We start from the raw sequence: 18,466 nt of genomic DNA, 5'->3' as shown, positions 1-18,466 counted from the left end.
GCCCTTAAAGGGGCATGGGCTGGTTACGGTGCCCGTGCCAGGTGCAAGCCTGCCAGCACCCAGCTAGCAGACCCTGCACCTGGCACGGCTCGAGCCAGCCACCCGATGCCCCCCAGCCCTCCGCCTCTTCCCGGGACCAGGCTGGCGGCTCTCGGGAGCCTGCCCAGGACCACAAGAGGCGGGCACCCACCTGGTCTAGTGCAGACATCGTGGACCTCGTTCTCGACCTCCGCACTAGGCACAGGAAAGTGGCTGTCTAGGGCAGGAGAGCTGCCAGCCTGGCCACCCAGGAGCAGGTTTGCATGAAAATCAAGGTGGTCCAGTGAGACCCCCGACCCTGAGCTTAGAATGGCCGTGCTGGGTCAGACCAAAGGTCCATCTACTCCAGTAGCCTGTCTGCCGACAGAAGCCAACCCTAGGTACCCTGGAGGGGATGGACCAAAGACAGTGACCAAGCCATTTGTCTCGTGCCATCCCTCTCCAGCCTTCCACAAACTTTGGGCAGGGACACCACTCCTACTCCCTGGCTAATAGCACTCCATGGACCCAACCTCCATGACTTGATCTAACTTCTCTTTAAACTCTGTTCTAGTTCTAGCCTTCACAGCCTCCTGCAGCAAGGAGTTCCACAGGTTGACTATTTGCTTTGTGAAGAATAACTTTCTGTTACTAGTTTGAAGCCTGCTACCCATTCCTTTCCTTTGGTGTCCTCTAGTCCTCCTATTATGGGAACTAATGGAGAACTTTTCTTTATGCACCCTCTCCACACTACTCATACTTTTAGAGACCTCTATCATATCCCCCCTCCGTCTCCTCTTCTCTAAGCTGAAAAGTCCCAGTCTCTTTAGCCTCTCTTCATATGGGACCTGTTCCAAACCCCTGATCATTTTAGTTGCCCTCCCCTCTCCCAGCCTCTCTCTTCCCCTCTCCCACCTCCTTTTCCCAGTCTCCCCCAGTTTTGTTCAATAAAGAGAGATTCTATTTTTGAACACACATGTCCTTTAATTTGTTCATCAGGAAGGGGGGCTAGGAAGGGGTAAGTGGAAGGAGGTGAGGGAGGACTGGGGTATGAGCCCCCGATGAGGAGGACTGGGCTGGCTCTACAGACTGCTCAGGGTGGAAGTTCTCCTGCAGCCCCCCGATTGTCCCCTCCCCCCAGATGGCAGCCTGCGGCAAGTGCAGCCGGGCTGATGGCCAAGTGCTGTGATGTTCCAAGTGTGGGAACTCGGGACACTCCAAGCCAGGACTGCTTTTCAAGCGGGGAACTCTGAGAATTGTCTGTCCGGGTTGGGGGTCGGGTCCCTTTAAGCACAGCCCTCAGCTAGCCTGAGACAGCAGCTCCACGCTCTAAGTCCTACTCTGATGCCCTGCTGGCACTGCTTCCGGCCATCCTTAACCTCGGTTCAGGGTCCACTCAATGTGGACATGCTAGTTTGAATTAGCAAAATGCTAATTTGAACTAGTTTTTAGGTCTAGATGCGCTAATTCGAATGATCTTAGTTCAAATTAACTAATTCAAACTAAGCTAGTTCGAATTAGCGCTGTAGTATAGACATACCCTATGTGAGCAGCTCCCCTATCCCCCAAAATCCCTCCCACTCCCCTTGTGAACAGGTAGGAAGGCAGCAGGAGAAGGAAGTTCCCGATGCGCACTTCCTCCCAGGACCCCCTACCAGCAGGAGAAGGAACTTGCCAGCACACCACAGACCTGGTTTCAGGAAACACACTGTCTGTTTGGGGGAGGGGGGATCTTCCGGCACACTTCCTGACCATGGGGATAGGCCATTGCTCAGTGAAGAGAGAGAAAGAATAACAGGAAAAAGAAATGGCAGAGGTGCTTAATGACTTCTTTGTTTCAGTTTTTACCCAAGTTGATGGTGATGGGATGCGTAACATAGTGAATGCTAATGGAAATGGGGTAGGGTTAGAAGTTAAAAAAACAAAAAAGAACAGGTTAAAAATTACTAAGAAAAGTTAGATGTCTTCAAGTCACCAGGGCCTGATAACATGCATCCTAGAATACTTAAGAATCTGATAGAGGAGGTATCTAAGCCTTTAGCAATCATATTTTAAAAGTCTTGGAAGTCAGAAGAGATACCAGATGACTGGAAAAGGGCAAAAATAGTGCCCATCTATAAAACGGGAAATAAGAACAACCTAGGAAACTACAGACCATTTAGTTTAACTTCTGCGCCAGGGGAGATAATGGAGCAAGTAATTAAGGAATTCATCTGCAAACATTTGGAAGATAATAAGCTGATAAGTAACAGTCAGCATGGATTTGTAATTTGTAAGGAACAAATCATGTCAAACCAATCTGATAGCTTTCTTTGATAGGCTATCAAGCCTTGTGGATAAGGGGGAAGTGGTGGACATTGTGTACTTAAATTTTGGTAAGGCATTTGATATGGTCTCACAAGACCTTCTGATCAATAAACTAGGGAAATATAGCCTAGGATAGGTGCATAACTAGCTGGATAACCATTCTCAGAGAGTAGTTATTAACAGTTCACAATTATGCCGGCAGGGTATAACAAGTGGTGTTCCACAGGGGTCTGTTTTTGGACTGGTTTTGTTCAATATCTTAATCAATGATTTAGACGATGACAGAGAGATGCTTATTAAGTTTGCAGATGATAGCAAGCTGGGAGCAGTTACAAGTGCTTTGGAGGAAGGGGTCATAATTTAAAATAATCTGGACAAACTATAGAAATGGTCTGAGGTAAAAAGAATGAAGTTTACTAAGGACAAATGCAAAGTATTCCACTTAAGAAGGAACAACCAGTTTTACACATACAGAATGGGAAGTGACTGTCTAGGAAGGAGTACTGCTGAAAGGGATTTAGAGGTCATAGTGGGCCAGAGGCTAAACATGAGTGGGACACTGTTGCAAAAAAAGCAAATATGATTCTGGGATGCATTAACAGGAGCAAGACATGAGAAATCATTCTTCCACTCTACTCTGCACTGAATAGCCAATTGGAGTATTGTGTCTAAGTCAGGGCACCACATTTCAAGAAAGAGGTAGAGAAATTGGAGAAGATCTAGAGAAGAGCAACAAAACTGATTAAAGGTCTAGAAAATATGACCTGTGAAGGAAGACTGAAAGAATTGGGTTTGTTTAGTTTAGAAAAGAGAAGACCAAGAGGAGATATGATAGCAATTCTGAAATATCTAAAAGATTGTTTCCAGTAGGAGGAAGAAAAATTGTTCTACTTGGCCTCTAATGATAGGCCAAGAAGCAATGGGCTTAAACTGCAGTAAGAGAGGTTTAGGTTGGACACAGGGAAACACTTCCTAACTGTCAGGGTGGTTAAACACTGGAATAAATTGCCTAGGGAGGTTGTGGAATCTCCATCACTGGAGATATTTAAGAGCAGATTGGATAGACACCTTTCAGGGATGATCTAGATCCATGGTCACCAACCCGTCGATCACGAGGCATTCAGGCACCCTGGCTCCCCATTTTTCCCCCACCCCCGAGAAGCCCCACTACCTATCTCTAGTGTAGTGCCAGCTTCCCGCGGGGTGGACAGAAGTCCTGTCTGAAGCCCACGTCACTTCTGGGGGTTCCAGAAGTGCACGGGCTGCTCCCCTCACACAGCTCTGTTGTGTGCTGGGGGAGGGAGCGTTGGCCCTGGAGGAGGAGTGCGGTGGCTTCCCAGCACCGGAGGGGTGAGTCGAGCATAGGGGTTTCCCTGCACCGCGGGAGAGGAGGTCGGCCCTGGGATTTGGCTGTGCTGTGGGAAGGGAAGGGGTTGGCAGTGCCATGCCACGGGAGGGGGGTTTGCCCCTGCCCCTGTGACAACACTCCCCTCTCACGGCGGGGCCAAACCCCCACGGGAGCCTGCCCCGGGGCAACCTCCCCTCCCATGGCACGGCGTGGCCAACCCCCTCCCTCAGCTTTATTTTTCCCCCCCTTTTACTTTACCAAATTCACTTTTTTGTTTAAATATACTTAATACATATGAAAAGTTTCAGATTGATAGTAGAGATGTGAATGACTAGTGGACTAGGCAGCAAGGGGATGGGGAAGAGGTGAGGTGTACTTCAAAGCTGCAGCTTTGCATAGAGCCTGGGGCCAGACCCCGGGCTCCACACGGCGCTGCTGCTTTGGGGCCAACTGGGATGTACCCAGGCTCCCCATGGTGTTTCAAAGCAGTACCGCTGCATAAAATTTAACATCCTTAACTGATAGCCTTGAAGATTGAAGTCACCTGTGTAACATGTACATACAACATAAGGAGGGGCATGAAAGGTTTTTCACATTGCCTGGACAAGATCGACCCTGTATGTTGGGTCTGAGACCTCTAGGGAAGAAAGAGTCATTGATTTCCTGTGCCCAAAGAATCCTTTGCATTCCTGATACTGTCAGTAAGCGAGCAAATACTCTTGAGGTTTTTTTTTTAATGGAACTTATTAGGAACCAATAATTCACTTCAAAAAGCCCTCACATAGTTAAATTAGATTTGATTATTAATGTATAGGTGAATATCTAATTAATGCACACTTCAGATATTCTATAGATAGCAATATCTGTATTCCAATTTCTCTTATGAAGTGGTAATCCACTCACCAAAAAAAGCACCCGCTCTGGAGAGAGTGGTGCCAAAAAAGAGTGCCAAGATATCGCCTTTGTCTTTGCTGGAATTATCTTCTTCAGACCTAATATATCAATTTGTATTTTGTTGAAAATAATATTTATCCAATTGTGAATTAGCAGATGACTCAAATAGCATTGCTTTTCCTTCTACTTGGATAAAGTAATGGACCTTAGGTTAAATGGTTGCAGTCAGCTGAAAAATGAAAGCTTTTTGTTTCAAGATGTACCATTCAAATAAACAGTATTACAATATAGTGGAGGAAAGGGTATTTCTTGTACTTGTCTCTTGGAAGATTCTAGTCTTCAGATTATATAATGAAAAGACTAATAAAGCTGAAAAGAAAAGCAGTATTATGAATCTACTCAGTTTTGCATAGCATTTCATGAAGTTTTCCATAGTCACATAGCTCCTTTGCACTGGCATGAATTTCACTCAGCATGTAGCTATAATATCATGCAGCCATCTATATACTTATAGTGAGATGAGCCTTATAAATTCTGATTATTATATTTCACTTGAGGGAGAGGCATTCCTTTTTCCTAGAAAGGAAATGCTAAATATTTTCCTGGAGAAAAAAAACTTGGGCCTTATGATATTAGTTATGCAGGAGACATAATTATGAGACATTTTTAATTTTTTCTCTAGTAAGAAAAGGCACAAAAAGGTTAAAAAGATAATCCTCCAAGAAAATAGAATCCATTCCATATAATGATATCCAAGAAGTATAACCTGTTTTATAAACGGAGGCAGTTAAACAAAATACATTATTTTGAATTTTTCTCTTAGCGTGTATGCAACAAGGGTATGTCTATACTGCAGCATTTTTGTAGCCGTTATTCTAAAAAAACCATACTTGCACATTTCGCATTATTTCAACGAAAAGTCGAAATAATGAAGGACTTGTTCCAATGGCACTAAACCTCATTCTATAAGGAATTAGGATGTTTCTGAAAAAGCTTTTTCAGAAAAAGATGTGTGTGGATGCAGGTGTGTGGATGCAGAAGAGGGAAAAAAAAGAGGCCTCCAGGAAATAACATAGGTTGGCCACTCCATCCACACCCCTCACAACTCTATAGTTCCTGTCTTCCAGCAGCTCTTAAAACTGCAGACACCTGGGGTAGCTCTTGTGGCAGGAAGTTGGCCATGTGAACTGCAACTCACCATTCAGCTGCCACACATCTGGGCACTATGTCCCAGCCACAAGCCCCTCAAGACCCCACTGGCCCTCACAGGGTGCATGTGCAGGGCTCCCAGGAGCCTGCCAGGGGCAGGAAAAGGCGTGTGCCATTCTGGTCTGGAGTGGAGATCCTGGCTCTCCTGGAGGTATGGGGTGTGGAGGAGAACCTCCATGATCTCCACTCCAGATGCCGAAATGCCAATATCTACGGCCAGTTGGCCAACAGCCTGGCCACGAAGGGCCACCACAGGACTTTGGAGCATCCTCGGGAGTGGTGCAGCCCTTTCCCCACCTCTTTCCCCACCTTTCTCCAATATTGCCCATCCGGGGGTCCCAGCCCAGGAAGAGGATGAGGAGCTAGAGGAAGAGACAGCGACCATCATCATCACCATCACCCTGGAGCCAGTACCCCAGGGCCTGGATGTGTCCCAGGCATCCTCTGAGGCTGGAGAGGGATCATCAGGAGAGTGCTCTTAGTTTTTCACACACACAGGGTGGGGGTGGCAGGTGCTGAGGGGCTGTGGTGCAATCGTCACTCATACTTCTTGGCCTGGCCCTCACACTGCAGTCCATGCATGTGGATGCATGTGCAGTGCCAGTGTACACTACACAGCCCCAGGAGACAGCCCCAGAGCAGCCCTGAGCTCTGGGGAGGCCAGACACACTTCCGACCCCCGAAAGGGGGTGGGGAACACAGATACCCTCCCACTACCAGGCACCGCTGGAAGCAGGCTGGGGACAAGGACGCATACATGCCCGTACACAGACTTTGGAGTGCCACGCATGGGCATGGCTACACACTCAAAGCAGCACCTGCTCCTGGGGACAGCGCTGCCAGGTACAGATGTGTGTGTGGCACTGATGGAAGCCCAGACTGCTCATGGCCCTTCTCCCAGCCATAGGATCCCAGTGTGGACAGACACTTTTCTTCCTTGCTTGTCTGTGGGACGGGGGTGTGTGGGAAGCATGATCCCCTGGGCACCTCTGGGCCACTGTCAGACAGGGCCCGCTGTCCAGGCCACACATGGCCTTGATCCCGGGACATCATCATCCTCTGCCCCTGAAGACTGTTGCTCTCAGCTCGCTGATGGGGGCAAGGCTTCAAGGACAGTGTCTCCAGGGATGACTGACCACTTCTCTTTATTCTCTCCAGCTGGACCAGCCATGACTGTGGGGCAATCAAAACCAGGCAAGCCTGCTACCTAATCCCAGGGAAAGCAGACATTGAAGGGTCCACAAAAACCTCATGAGGGAGTATGTGTCCGTCCTCTGAGATGTGCAACAGACACTGGCTCAGATGGTCCAGGACGATGCACAGTGGCAGACCCAGATATGGACCGAGGTGCTGCAGCACGACCACAGCATGTGTGCCACTGTCTGGGAGATGATGGCCTACCCAGCTCCTATCCCTGTCCCCACTCCCATGCCTGTCCCCGCTTCCCCTCCCATGCCAGCTCCTGCCCCCCTGCCATGGCTGATCCTGCTCCAGCTCCCCGTCCTGCCTCTCCCCCTGTTCCCCCAGAGCCCTCCCACCCCAGAGGTCCCAGGACCCAAGGTAGAACTACCATCCAAACCATGCACCAGTCTCAGCCCCAGCTCTGAGCCTCACCTCCCCCTTCCAAGGTTCTCACTCCCCTTTCTCCCTGCCCATATCCAGGTTCTCAGTCCCCCTCTTCCCCAGTTACTTTTATCAAAAAAAACCCGAAGACTTCTTTTTTTTAACACAAAACTGTTGCTTTTATTCACTGTACAGGAAATGGGGGAAGGGAAGGGGTTTTGTGGGGAAGGCAGAGAGGGCCAAGGCACAGGCCCCTAGTGAGGAGGACCTGGGGAGAGTTACTGGGGTCCTTGAGAGAAACTCTCCCTCAGGGTCTCCCAGATACGCACCCGTAGTTAACAGGCCTGGTGGATGGCAGTTGTGTGTGGCTTCTCAAAGTTCCGTCCCTTCAAGCCAGCCTCTGCCCCCTACCCTGGAAGGAAGGCCTCCCCCTTCCTCTCCACAATGTTGTGGAGAAAATAACAGGCTGAGACTACCTGGGGGAGACTACCTGCTGAGACATCGAGGCTGGTCAGGAGGCACCTGAATCGTGCCTTCAAGTGCCCAAAGGCGCATTCCACCTGGATACGGGTCCTGCACAGGCATGCATTAAAATGGTCCCTGTTTGGGTCCAGGTATCTGGTCACGGCATGAGAGGGTAGGCTGTGTCCCCCCTCCCCCGCCCCATGATGCATAGTGGCATCTCCACTTTCCTGACCCTGATGTTGTGCTCGGGAAAGAAAGTGTCCACCTCCAGCTTCTGATAGAGGCTAGAATTTCTGAACACACGAGTATTTTGTGCCCTCCCCACCTAGCTGATGAAAATGTCACTGAACAGTCCATGGTGGTTAACCAGGACCTACAGGACCATCGAAAAGTATCGCTACTGATTTATATATTGTGCTGCTCGGTGGTCAGGGGCCCAGATGGGGTGTGGGTTCCATCAATAGCCTCCCCCCCAGCAGTTGGGGAAGCCCAGGGCAGCAAATCAAGCCACAACAGGGTCTAGGTCTCCCAGGCGGATGACCCTGCACAGCAGGATGGTGTTTATGGTCCACACCACCTGCAGAAGGAGACAAACAAAGACATAAAACAGAGAATCAAAGGGGATGCCTGAGCATTTGGGAGGTTCCCAAGTCCCCACCTTCTCCCCCACAAACATTGCAGGAGCCACCCCCATGAAGCCTGCCCCTCTCCCACAGGGTTGTGTGAGGGTGGGACTGCAGAACTCCGCTGGGGATGGGGCTCCTCCCCACCCACCCACAGACCACTCCCCACATCTACAACCTCCACTTTTCCCAGGTCCCCCTTTCCAGTACTCCCCCCATCCAGGGACTACAGTTTGAGAGTGCCTTACCTCTATGAGAAGGGCCCCAATGGTGGACTTTCCTACACCAAACTGATAGCCTACAGACCAGTAACTGGTGTGGCAAGCTTCCAGATGGCAATGGCAACTTGCTTCTCCAGGGGAGCAGAGGGTCACATCTGGGTGCGGGACAAGCCTAACACACAGCTCCATAAACATCTCCTTCCCCATCCTAAAGTTCTGGAGCCACTGCTGGTCATCCCACTGCTCCATCACCAGCCAATCCCACCATTTGGAACTGGTGTCCAGCCTCCAAAAGGTCTCTCTACTCTACTCTGGGATGCAGTTGCAAGGGCTCAGGCAGAGGTTCTCCATAATGAGCTCTGAGTTGAAGCCCATGAAGGCAGCCTGCAGAAACTGCAGCATGGCAGTGTATGGCCATCATGTGCCCAGAGGCAGCTCTGGCTTCTTAGCAAGGAGTGGGAAGGGCAGACAAATAAGCAGTGGCAAATTTTTAAAGTGCTTGTACACAAATGCTAGGAGTCTGACTAATAAGATGGGTGAACTAGAGTACCTTGTATTAAATGAGGAGATAGACATAATAGGCATCACTGAAACCTGGTGGAATGAGAAAAATATGTGGGACACAATCATACCGGGATATAAAATATATAGAAAGGATAGAGCAGGCCGGGTGGGTGGTGGAGTGGCACTGTATGTGAAAGATAATGTAGAATCAAATGAAATAAAAATATTAAGTGAATCAACATGTTCCATAGAATCGCTATGGATAGAAATTCCATGCTATCGTGAAACCGTGTTAAGCGGGCACGTATTAAATGAGGAATTACTGTATTTGGATGGTGGAGTTGGTTTGTAACAAAACAGCTACTTGAAGATCTGTTAATGAATTCCCAGGGAGATTAAAGTGTTCTCCAACAAGTTTTTGTATGTTTCCTTTACAGATATCTGATTTGTGTCCATTAATTCTTTCCCGTAGGCATAGGCGTGCGCATGGGGTGTACCAGGTGTGTCCAGGCACACCCTAATGTCTCGGGCCGGCTAGCCCAAGTCATTTTTGCGCCCTGGGCCCCACTCGGCCCGGCAGCACTGCGTGGCCCAGCAGCACGGCACGGTGCCCCTGAGGCACCCGGGAATGCCCCCGCCCAGCATGGCAGCACGGCGTGGTGCCCTTGAGGCGCCTGGGAGTGCCCCTGCCCAGCACGGCAACACCGCGTGGCACCCCTGAGGTGTCTGGGAGTGCCCCTGCCCAGCACAGCAGTACGGCGCAGCACCCTTGAGGCGCCCTGGAGCGCCCCCACCCACCATGGCAGCATGGTGTCGCACCCTTAGGGGACCCAGGAGCGCCCCCATGCAGCCTGGCAGCATGATGCGGTACCCCTGAGGCATCCGGGGGTGCCCCTGCCCAGCCTGACAGTATGGTGTGGTGCCCCTGAGGCACCCCAGGCTAGGGCCAGCCGGCCTGTAGCTTGGGCCGGCTCTGACTCCAGCCCCACAAATAGGAAGGCAGAAACCAAAGGTAAGGTAACGGAGGGGAAGGGGGGAAAATAAAAGGAAGGGGTGGGAGAGGAAGGGGCTTGTGCTGAGGGGAGGGGGCAGGTCAGGAAAAGAAAGGGGAAGGCACCAAGGGACAGGGTAGAGGAGAGACAAATGCCAGGGAGCCAAGTGGAGACAATGAGGAAAAGGGTAGGAGGGGAGGTGTCAGTGGGAGGGGGGACAGGGTGATACTCAGAAAGGAGAGGGTAAGGGCACTGGGGGCTAGAGGGGAAAGGGAGAGGTGCTGGGAGAAGGCTTGAAAGAAGGGGTGGGCATGAGGAAGGCAGGGATGGAGCAAGGCATGTGTGAGGGCACAGGCATGAGGGGAATGGGGGCAGAGGGTGATGAGGGGGTGGGCACCGGGGAAAAAGGGGGCAGGGGTAGTGAGGGAAAGGGGAGGCACCAGGAGGATGCAGGGCTAAGGGAAGGTGAAGGTGCCAGGGGATTCTGGGGTGAAGCAGAAGGGCAGACACCTGCAAGGGAGGTACCAACACCAAGGCAGGTGTGTAGAGGGAGGTGTTAGGAGAGGGGATGAGGAGGGGTAGCTCACATGGTCAGAGTGGGGCTACTGGAAGAGTGGGCACAGGGGGCAGAGAAGGGCTGATGGGAGGGTCAGGTCTCAGGAGGGCTGAGGGCAGTGAGAAGGGCAGGAGTCAGGACAGCAGAGCAGGGTGAGGGGTTGGGTGGCAGCAGGCACCAGGGGAACTGATGGAGCAAGGGGAGGAGACATGGCAGCAGAGAGAAGAGGTAAAGGTTTATGAGATATTTATTAATAACTTGGGTGCCACAGTAGCACATCCAAACAAGCCACATGAACTCAGTTCTGGTGCACAACACAAAATTCATTCTGCTCATGGGAAGAAACTCTGAGGGAACACTTCCCCCAGCCTCTCTGCCCCTGAGTTAATGTGATACACATTGGCTGTGCCTAGACTGGCCGCTTGAATTTCTGCAAGTACACTGACTTTCCCACTGTCTGAAATCAGTGCTTCTTGCGGAAATTCTATGCTGTTCCCATTCGGGCAAAAGTCCCTTTTGCACAAAGCTTTTGCACAAAAGGGCCAGTGTAGACAGCTCAGATTTGTTTTGCGCAAAAAAGCCCCGATTGCGAAAATGGCGATTTGCAGAAAAGCGTCCGCGCCAATCTAGACATTCTTTTCCGCAAATGCTTTTAACGAAAAACTTTTCGGATTGAGGAAAATCATGCCAGTCTAGACGTAGCCATTGGGTTAATGCAACTGCAGGATAGTTGCATGAGGAGGGTTTGGTGGGGGCCAAATTAATCCCTGTTGGTAGGATGATGGTGGGAAAAGTCCTTAGAGGTGGGTCACATGACACCTTTTACTTCTTGTTATGTACCCATCTTGCCCCCAGAATGTTACCTCCAGAGGTGTGGCCAATGGGAGTCAGGGGGTGTGGCCAATGGGGGCCAGGGATGTGGTTAACAGGGGATAGGGCTGTGGCTAATGGGGGTCAAAGTACATTTAAAAAAACTTCTTTGGGTGCACACCCTAATGAAATGTGCTGCACACACCTTTGCCCATAGGAACTGTCCAGTTTGTCCAATATACATAGCAGTGGGGCATTGCTGGCATTTGATGGCATAGATTAAATTACTGGATGTGCAGTTAAATGAACTTCTGATTTGGTGGCTTATGTGGTTGGCTCTAGTAATCAATTCACTTGTTTAGATATGTGGCAGAGTTGGCACCGTGACTGATTGCAGGGCTGGGTTCCTGGATGTTTATGATGTAGTAGTGTAGCATGGTTACCAGAAAGAATTTGTTCCAGGTTGGGGGATTATCTGTAAGAAAGAATAGGCCTTTCCCCCAAGGCCTCTGAGAGTGAGGGATCATTTTCCAAGATAGGTTGTAGATTGAAAGAGGAGATTTTTGAGTTGTGGACCATAGGTAATGGCAAGTGGGATTCTGTTATTTTCTCTTTTGGGTCTGTCTTGAAGTAGTTCATGTCTGGTTACTTTTTTGGCTCTGTCAATCTGTTTTTTCACTTCTCCAGATGGGTATTTCAGTTTTAGGAATGCTCTATAAAGATCCTGTAGGTGTTTGTCTCTGTCTGTGGGATTGGAGCAAATTTCTTAGTTCTTCAGGTAGTTTGGATATTTTATTTTAATAAAATAAGCAGCCAAAACATAAACATGTGAATTATTCTTCACATGCCATGTGCAATTGCTACTGGAATACTGTATCCAGAGGTCAAGAAGGATGTTGACAAATTGGATAGCACTGAGAGAAGAGCCATGAAAATGATTAAAGGACTGGAAAACATGCCTTGCAGTGATAGACTCAAAGAGCTCAATCTGTTTTGTTTAACAAAAAGAGGATTACTGGTGACTTAATTATAATCTATAAATACCTAAACTGAGAACACAACTTTTATAATGAGCTTTTCAATCTAGCAGACGGGTGTAACAGGATCCAGTGTCTTAGAAGTTTTAACTTAAAAAATCAAACCTGTATCTTAGAAGGTAATTAACTATAAGAATAATTTATGAAGGGCTGGAGTAGATTAGATCAAGACTGAATATTTTTAAAAATATACTCTTGTTCAAACATGCATTATTTCAAGTGAGTCCTTTGAAGATCAGACTAGATCAGTGGTTCTTAAACTTTTTTGCCTGAGACCCAACTTGCTCAACACAGACTTTTCTGCAGCTCACCATCCATCCATGAGGACAAAATGGATACAGGAGGGGATGGGTGTATGAGGTCTGCTGAGAGATAGGGTGCCAGGAATAGGCTGAGGGTGCGGGGTTTGTGAAGGAGGGAGAGTGCAGAAGCGTCCTGCCACAGCAAAACTGACTCCTTGGGAGCTGGCTAGGTGTAACCAACACCATTAACCAAAAAGCATCAGCTTATTGGTTAAACTGTTAGGCTGTGTCTACACTGACAAGTTATTCCGGAAAATCAGCCGCTTTTCCGGAAAAACTTGCCAGCTGTCTACACTGGCCGCTTGAATTTCTGGAAAAGCGCTGACAATCTAATGTAAAATCATCAGCGCTTTTCCGAAAAAACTATGCTGCTCCCGTTCGAGCAAAAGTCTTTTTCCAGAAAACTGTTCCAGAAAAGGGCCAGTGTAGACAGCACAGTAATCTTTTCTGCAAAAAAGCCCTGATTGCAAAAATGATGATCAGGGCTTTTTTGTGGAAAAACGCATCTAGATTGGCCACAGACGCTTTTCCGGAAAAGCGTCCTGCCAATCTAGACGTGCTTTTCCGAAAATGCTTTTAAAGGAAAACTTTTCCATTAAAAGCATTTCCGGAAAATCATGCCAGTGTAGACGTAGCCTTAGGGTATGTCTACACTACAGCACTAATTCAAAGTAACTTAAATTTGAATTAGTTAATTCGAACTAAGCTAATTCGAACTAGTACATCTAGACCTAAAAACTAGTTCGAATTAGCATTTTGCGAATTCGAACTAGCATGTCCACATTGAGTGGACCCTGAACCAAAGTTAAGGCTGGCTGGAAGCAGTGCTGGCAGGGCATCAGTGCTGGCAGGTAAGGACTTAGAGCATGGAGCTGCTGCCTCAGGCTAGCCAAGGGCTGTGCTTTAAGGAACTCGACCCCCACCCCGGACAGACAGTTCTCAGGGTTCCCCGCTTGCTTGTCTACCTCAATGAGGGACAGCAAAGCAGTCCTGACTTGGAGTGCCCTGAGTGCCCACACTCGGCACATCACAGCACTCAGCCATCAGCCTGGATGCACTTGCCGCAGATTGCCATCCGGGGAGGTCAATCAGAGGGCTGCAGGAGAGCTTCCACCCCAAGGAGCCCACAGAGCCACCCCAGTCCTCCCCATCGGGGCTCGTACCCCATTCCTCCCTCACCTCCTTCCACTTACCCCTCCCTAGCCCCCCTTCCTGATGTAAAAAATAAAGGACACGTGTATGCAAAAATAGAAACTCTCTTTATTTAACAAAACTGGGGAGGGGGGGACTTACCTCTGGGAGACTGGGAAAAGGAGGTTGGAGAGGAGAAGAGAGAGGGTGGGAGAGGGGAGGGGGAAACCTGGAAGGAGGGAGCTGGAAGGGGAAAGCCAGGGGAAGAAGGAGGAGGGGAAGTATCAAACTATGGTATGCCATATCTTCAGTACTGTGTGATCTCCTCACCCCAGAAAATATATTTTGGCCTTGGAAAGGTTTCCAAAAAGGGCAACTAAAATGATCAGGGGTTCGGAATATAGATTTTCCAGTTTAATATTACTCTGATAGTATGATTTGGGATTTTCTAAAGGTATTTATCACATCTGTTCTACAGTGGCTATGGCTTCAGAAACGTTGCTCTAGGTCACATTATCAATAAACTACAGCCTATACTGGAACAGGATACCATACTCAAAGAGGCTCTGGGAGACAGACCCATAGTCTCCTATAGACAACCACCTAACCTCAAGATGATTCTTACCAACCACCACAGGACATACCACACTAATACCAACCCTAGTACCTTCCCTTGCAACAAACCCCGTTGCCAGCTTTGTCCACATATTCATTCTGCGGATACCATTATTGGACCTAACCAAGTGAGTTATAAGATCAAGAACACATATTCCTGCGCATCCAGAAATATAATCTATGCTATCATGTGCCGAAAGTGTCCGTCTGCTATGTACATTGGACAAACATCTCAGACACTTCGCCAAAGAATTAATGCCCACAAAACAGATATCAGACAAGATCACAAAGAAAAAACAGTTTCTTGCCATTTTAACCAGAAAGGACACTCTCTCAATGACTTAACCACCTGCATTCTGCTACAAAGACCTTTTACATCTGCACTTGAAAGGGAATCCTCTGAACTGTCATTCATGTTAAAATTCGACACTTGCCAACAAGGACTTAACAAGAATTTGAACTTTCTCACCCATTACCAAGACAGTTTCCCCAATTATCACCTGTAATACCATTAACTCACAAACATCCCACTCTCCCTACCTTTAATATCAGCAATTCACAGACACTTACCTTCCTTCCTCCCCCTTCCCACCCCCCCCCCCCCCGCATCCCCCTTCTGTTCTGCAATGTGATTTGTCCTTTTCATATTTGTTCATTTTTTTTAATTGTATCCTTTGGTATATATGGTTGTGACTTTCTTCCACTATTTGATCTGAGGAAGTGGGTCTGGCCCACGAAAGTTCATCATCTAATAAACCATCTTGTTAGTCTTTAAAGTGCTACATTGTCCTGCATTTTCCTTACACTAGGGGCTTTTTTGCCTATATAGTCTCCTGGTCACCCGAGGATAAATTAAAAATTATGCTCATATGTCTCCCCAGTAGGACTCTGAGTTTCCTTTGGGGCCTACTTCAGTAACATAGCTAGTTCTTTCTTCTCATTTTTCATTTGAGCCCCACACAGTAAAAATCATCAAGAAAAATATTTTGCCTTAAAGCAGCATAGCAATCAGCACAATAGGAGCTATTCAAATTAGTAAGTAAAAAGGGAAATCAAGAAATGTACGCATAATGTAACAACAAAAGAAGATACATGATGAGTTCTGTGGAGGATAAATTGAATGACTTCTGTAACTGTAGCAGCTAGTTTGATCATCTAACACCTAATTATAAAACATGCGTCTATACTACTGGGCTTAACGGGAAATAAGCTACACAAATTGAGCTATGTCAATTGCATATCTTATTTTGAAATAGCTTATTTCAAAATAGGGAGCATCTACACAGCACTTACTTTGAAATAGAGCACTCTATCTCTGACTTCCCTTATTGCTCGTACAATGACATTTACAGGAGTCAGAGTAAGAAGTCCTCCAGCTCAACGCTATTTTGACACTATTTTGAAATAACTGCCTGCTGTATAGACACGGACTAAGTTATTTCAGAATAGCGCTAGTTATTTCAAAATAGTGTTGCAATGTAGACATACCCTAACTGTTCTTCTACACTAGCTCTTAAATAGATTTTAAACCTATCTTTTATACAAGTTCAGGGCAAGCTAAACTGATGCAACAAGTTTTAAATTATTAGAACTGAGGTCCCCAAACTTTTCAGGTTCTTCCTAGTTCATGTCCCCCACCCCTTCCTAAACCAGGAGTGGGGGTGGCAGGAACATGGACAGACGTAAGGAAGCCAAACCATTTTACTAACTTGTACATGTATGCATTCAGGCAACCCTGAAGTCTAGTGCCCAGAAGTTTAGGCTGCATTTTGCAGTACAGAATCTGTGTCAAAAGAGCAAAATATTTGCTCACTATAGAATTTTCCTTTTAATGTGATCCTATGTCTTAAGTTCATATTATTTATACAAAAATCTTAGAAGGATAGCTGTGTTAGTTTGTACCTTTACAATTTTTTTTAAAAAGAGCAGTCCTATAGTACCCTAAGGGATGTCTACACTACTGCGTTATTTTGAACTAAAATATTTCAGAATAATTATTTTGAAATATCTTATTTCAAAATAACGCATCTACACACAAAATGCATTTCAAAATAGCATTTTGCTATTTCAAAATAGCACGTCCACACTGATTGGACACTGAATTGCATTTAAGGCCGCCCGGGACAAGTTCATGCAAGGCATCAAATCAGTCGTTACCTCGAGTGGCTGCTTCTTGAGGCTATCTGAGGCTCATGCTTAAAGGGACCCCCCTGCACAGCCATTTCTCAAGTTTCCCTGCTTGCTTGCCTACTTCTCTGAGGGACAGCAAAGCATTTTCTCTTCTTGCTCTGGTTGCCCTGACTCTGGACACCACAGCACTCTCTACCATGGAGCTGGAGCTGCCTCTGGGCACTCTTCAGCTTTTGGACATTTTGCTGCAAGTCATGCAGCACTTTCTGCAGGTTGCCTCACAGGCTCTGCAGGAACCCAACCCCCAGATCTTCTTGCAGACCCTCCAGGGAGCTGTGCACATCCAGGAGGCCTTGCGGGAGAGCTTCTATGCAGAGGAGCAGTATCAGTGATCACTGGTCCGCCCCACTGGGGGCTTGTGCCTCGCTCCTCCCTCACTTCCTTCTATTTATCCCTCCCTTCCCCCATTCCTCATGGAAAATAAAGGGTTTTTTTGAACAAACTGAACTCTATTTGTCAAAACTGGGAGGGCAAAGAAACTTGGGTGAGACTGGGGAAAGAAGCCAGAAGAGGGGAGAAGAGAGGGTGGGAAAAGGGGGGTGGTGTGGAAAACCTGGGAGAAGGGAGCTGGAAGGAGGAAGAAGGGGGAGGAGAAGCTGAGAGTCGGAGCAGCACCAGCCTTGCTGGCTTCCAGCACCATGGGTGCGGGGGCCTCGTCATCCCTGAGGATGGGTGGGGAGGGTGTGGAGAGAGAAGTGGGAGGGAGAGAGGGAATGGGAGGAGGATTGATAGCTGGGGAGGCAGCAGAGGCTGGAGCGGGAGGAGGCAGCATTCTGTGCACCAGGGTCTGCCGATGGGCGCAGATGGAGCGGCCCTAGGAAAGCTGCTCCCACCAGCTCTCCCACCGGAGCTGCAGGTCTTCCTCCACCCAACGGTCACTGGTGCAGTACAGGGCTTGCAGTGCTCCCAGGTGCTGTTTCTGGTACTCCTCCATGGGACAGGTGGGCCTGTGGATCCCTTGGGTGCGGGAGGATGTCCTAAGTGATGTGGTGCGCCCTCCACTTGCAGCTGGTCTGGCCGTGGAGAACAAAGACAAGTGGTCAGTCATCCCTGGGGACACAGTGCCTGAAGCCCAGCCCCCCTCTGCAAGGCAAGGACGACAGTTCTCGGTGCCACCAGAGCCGATGTGCTTGAATGCAGGCCATGTTCGGTATGTCTAATGGGCCCTGCTGTACTCAGGACTGGGAGATGCCCCAAGATTGCGGACATGCCCCTGTGTTGTGTGTGTATGTGTGTGTGCAGGGTGGGGTGTGAGGAGAATGTCCCCTGTCTCCTTGGAGGGGGCTTGAGAAGGAAGAGTGGCCCACTGCGTCCCACCCTGGGGTCAGGAGCATGTCATGTCTCTCCACATACCTCCATGGCTAACAGCTCAAAGCCCCTGTGTGGCAGTCTTCTGGGTCCATGTTCCCAGTAGTGGCACACTATGGGTACGTCTAGACTACAGGCTTTTGTCGACAGAAGTTTTGTTGACAGATACTGTCAACAAAGCTTCTGTCGACAAAGAGTATCTAGACTACATTCAGTTCTGTCGACAAAGCAAGCTGCTTTGTCGACATGGCAGTGTAGACGCAAAGGACAGTTTAGATGCAATAACGCCTTCTGTCGACAGAACTCTGTCGACAAAAGGCGTTATTCCTCGTAAAATGAGGTTTACCAGCGTCGACAGAACTTCTGAGTTCTG

At 48.4% G+C, this 18,466-nt stretch overlaps 1 non-coding gene across 1 annotated transcript; it reads left to right on the top strand.

Annotated features, from left to right (window-relative positions):
* The first annotated feature begins 15,387 nt into the window (after window positions 1–15,387).
* Window positions 15,388–15,517, top strand: LOC112543656 (small nucleolar RNA SNORA49). The gene has a single exon (XR_003086867.1). It is a non-coding gene; the product is annotated as a small nucleolar RNA SNORA49 (small nucleolar RNA).
* The last annotated feature ends 2,949 nt before the right edge of the window (window positions 15,518–18,466 follow it).

This window comes from Pelodiscus sinensis, chromosome Z (assembly GCF_052426305.1).
Source record: "Pelodiscus sinensis isolate ZL-2025 chromosome Z, ASM5242630v1, whole genome shotgun sequence".
Lineage (NCBI taxonomy): Eukaryota > Metazoa > Chordata > Testudines > Trionychidae > Pelodiscus > Pelodiscus sinensis.
This window is presented reverse-complemented; position numbering and strand designations above follow the sequence as displayed.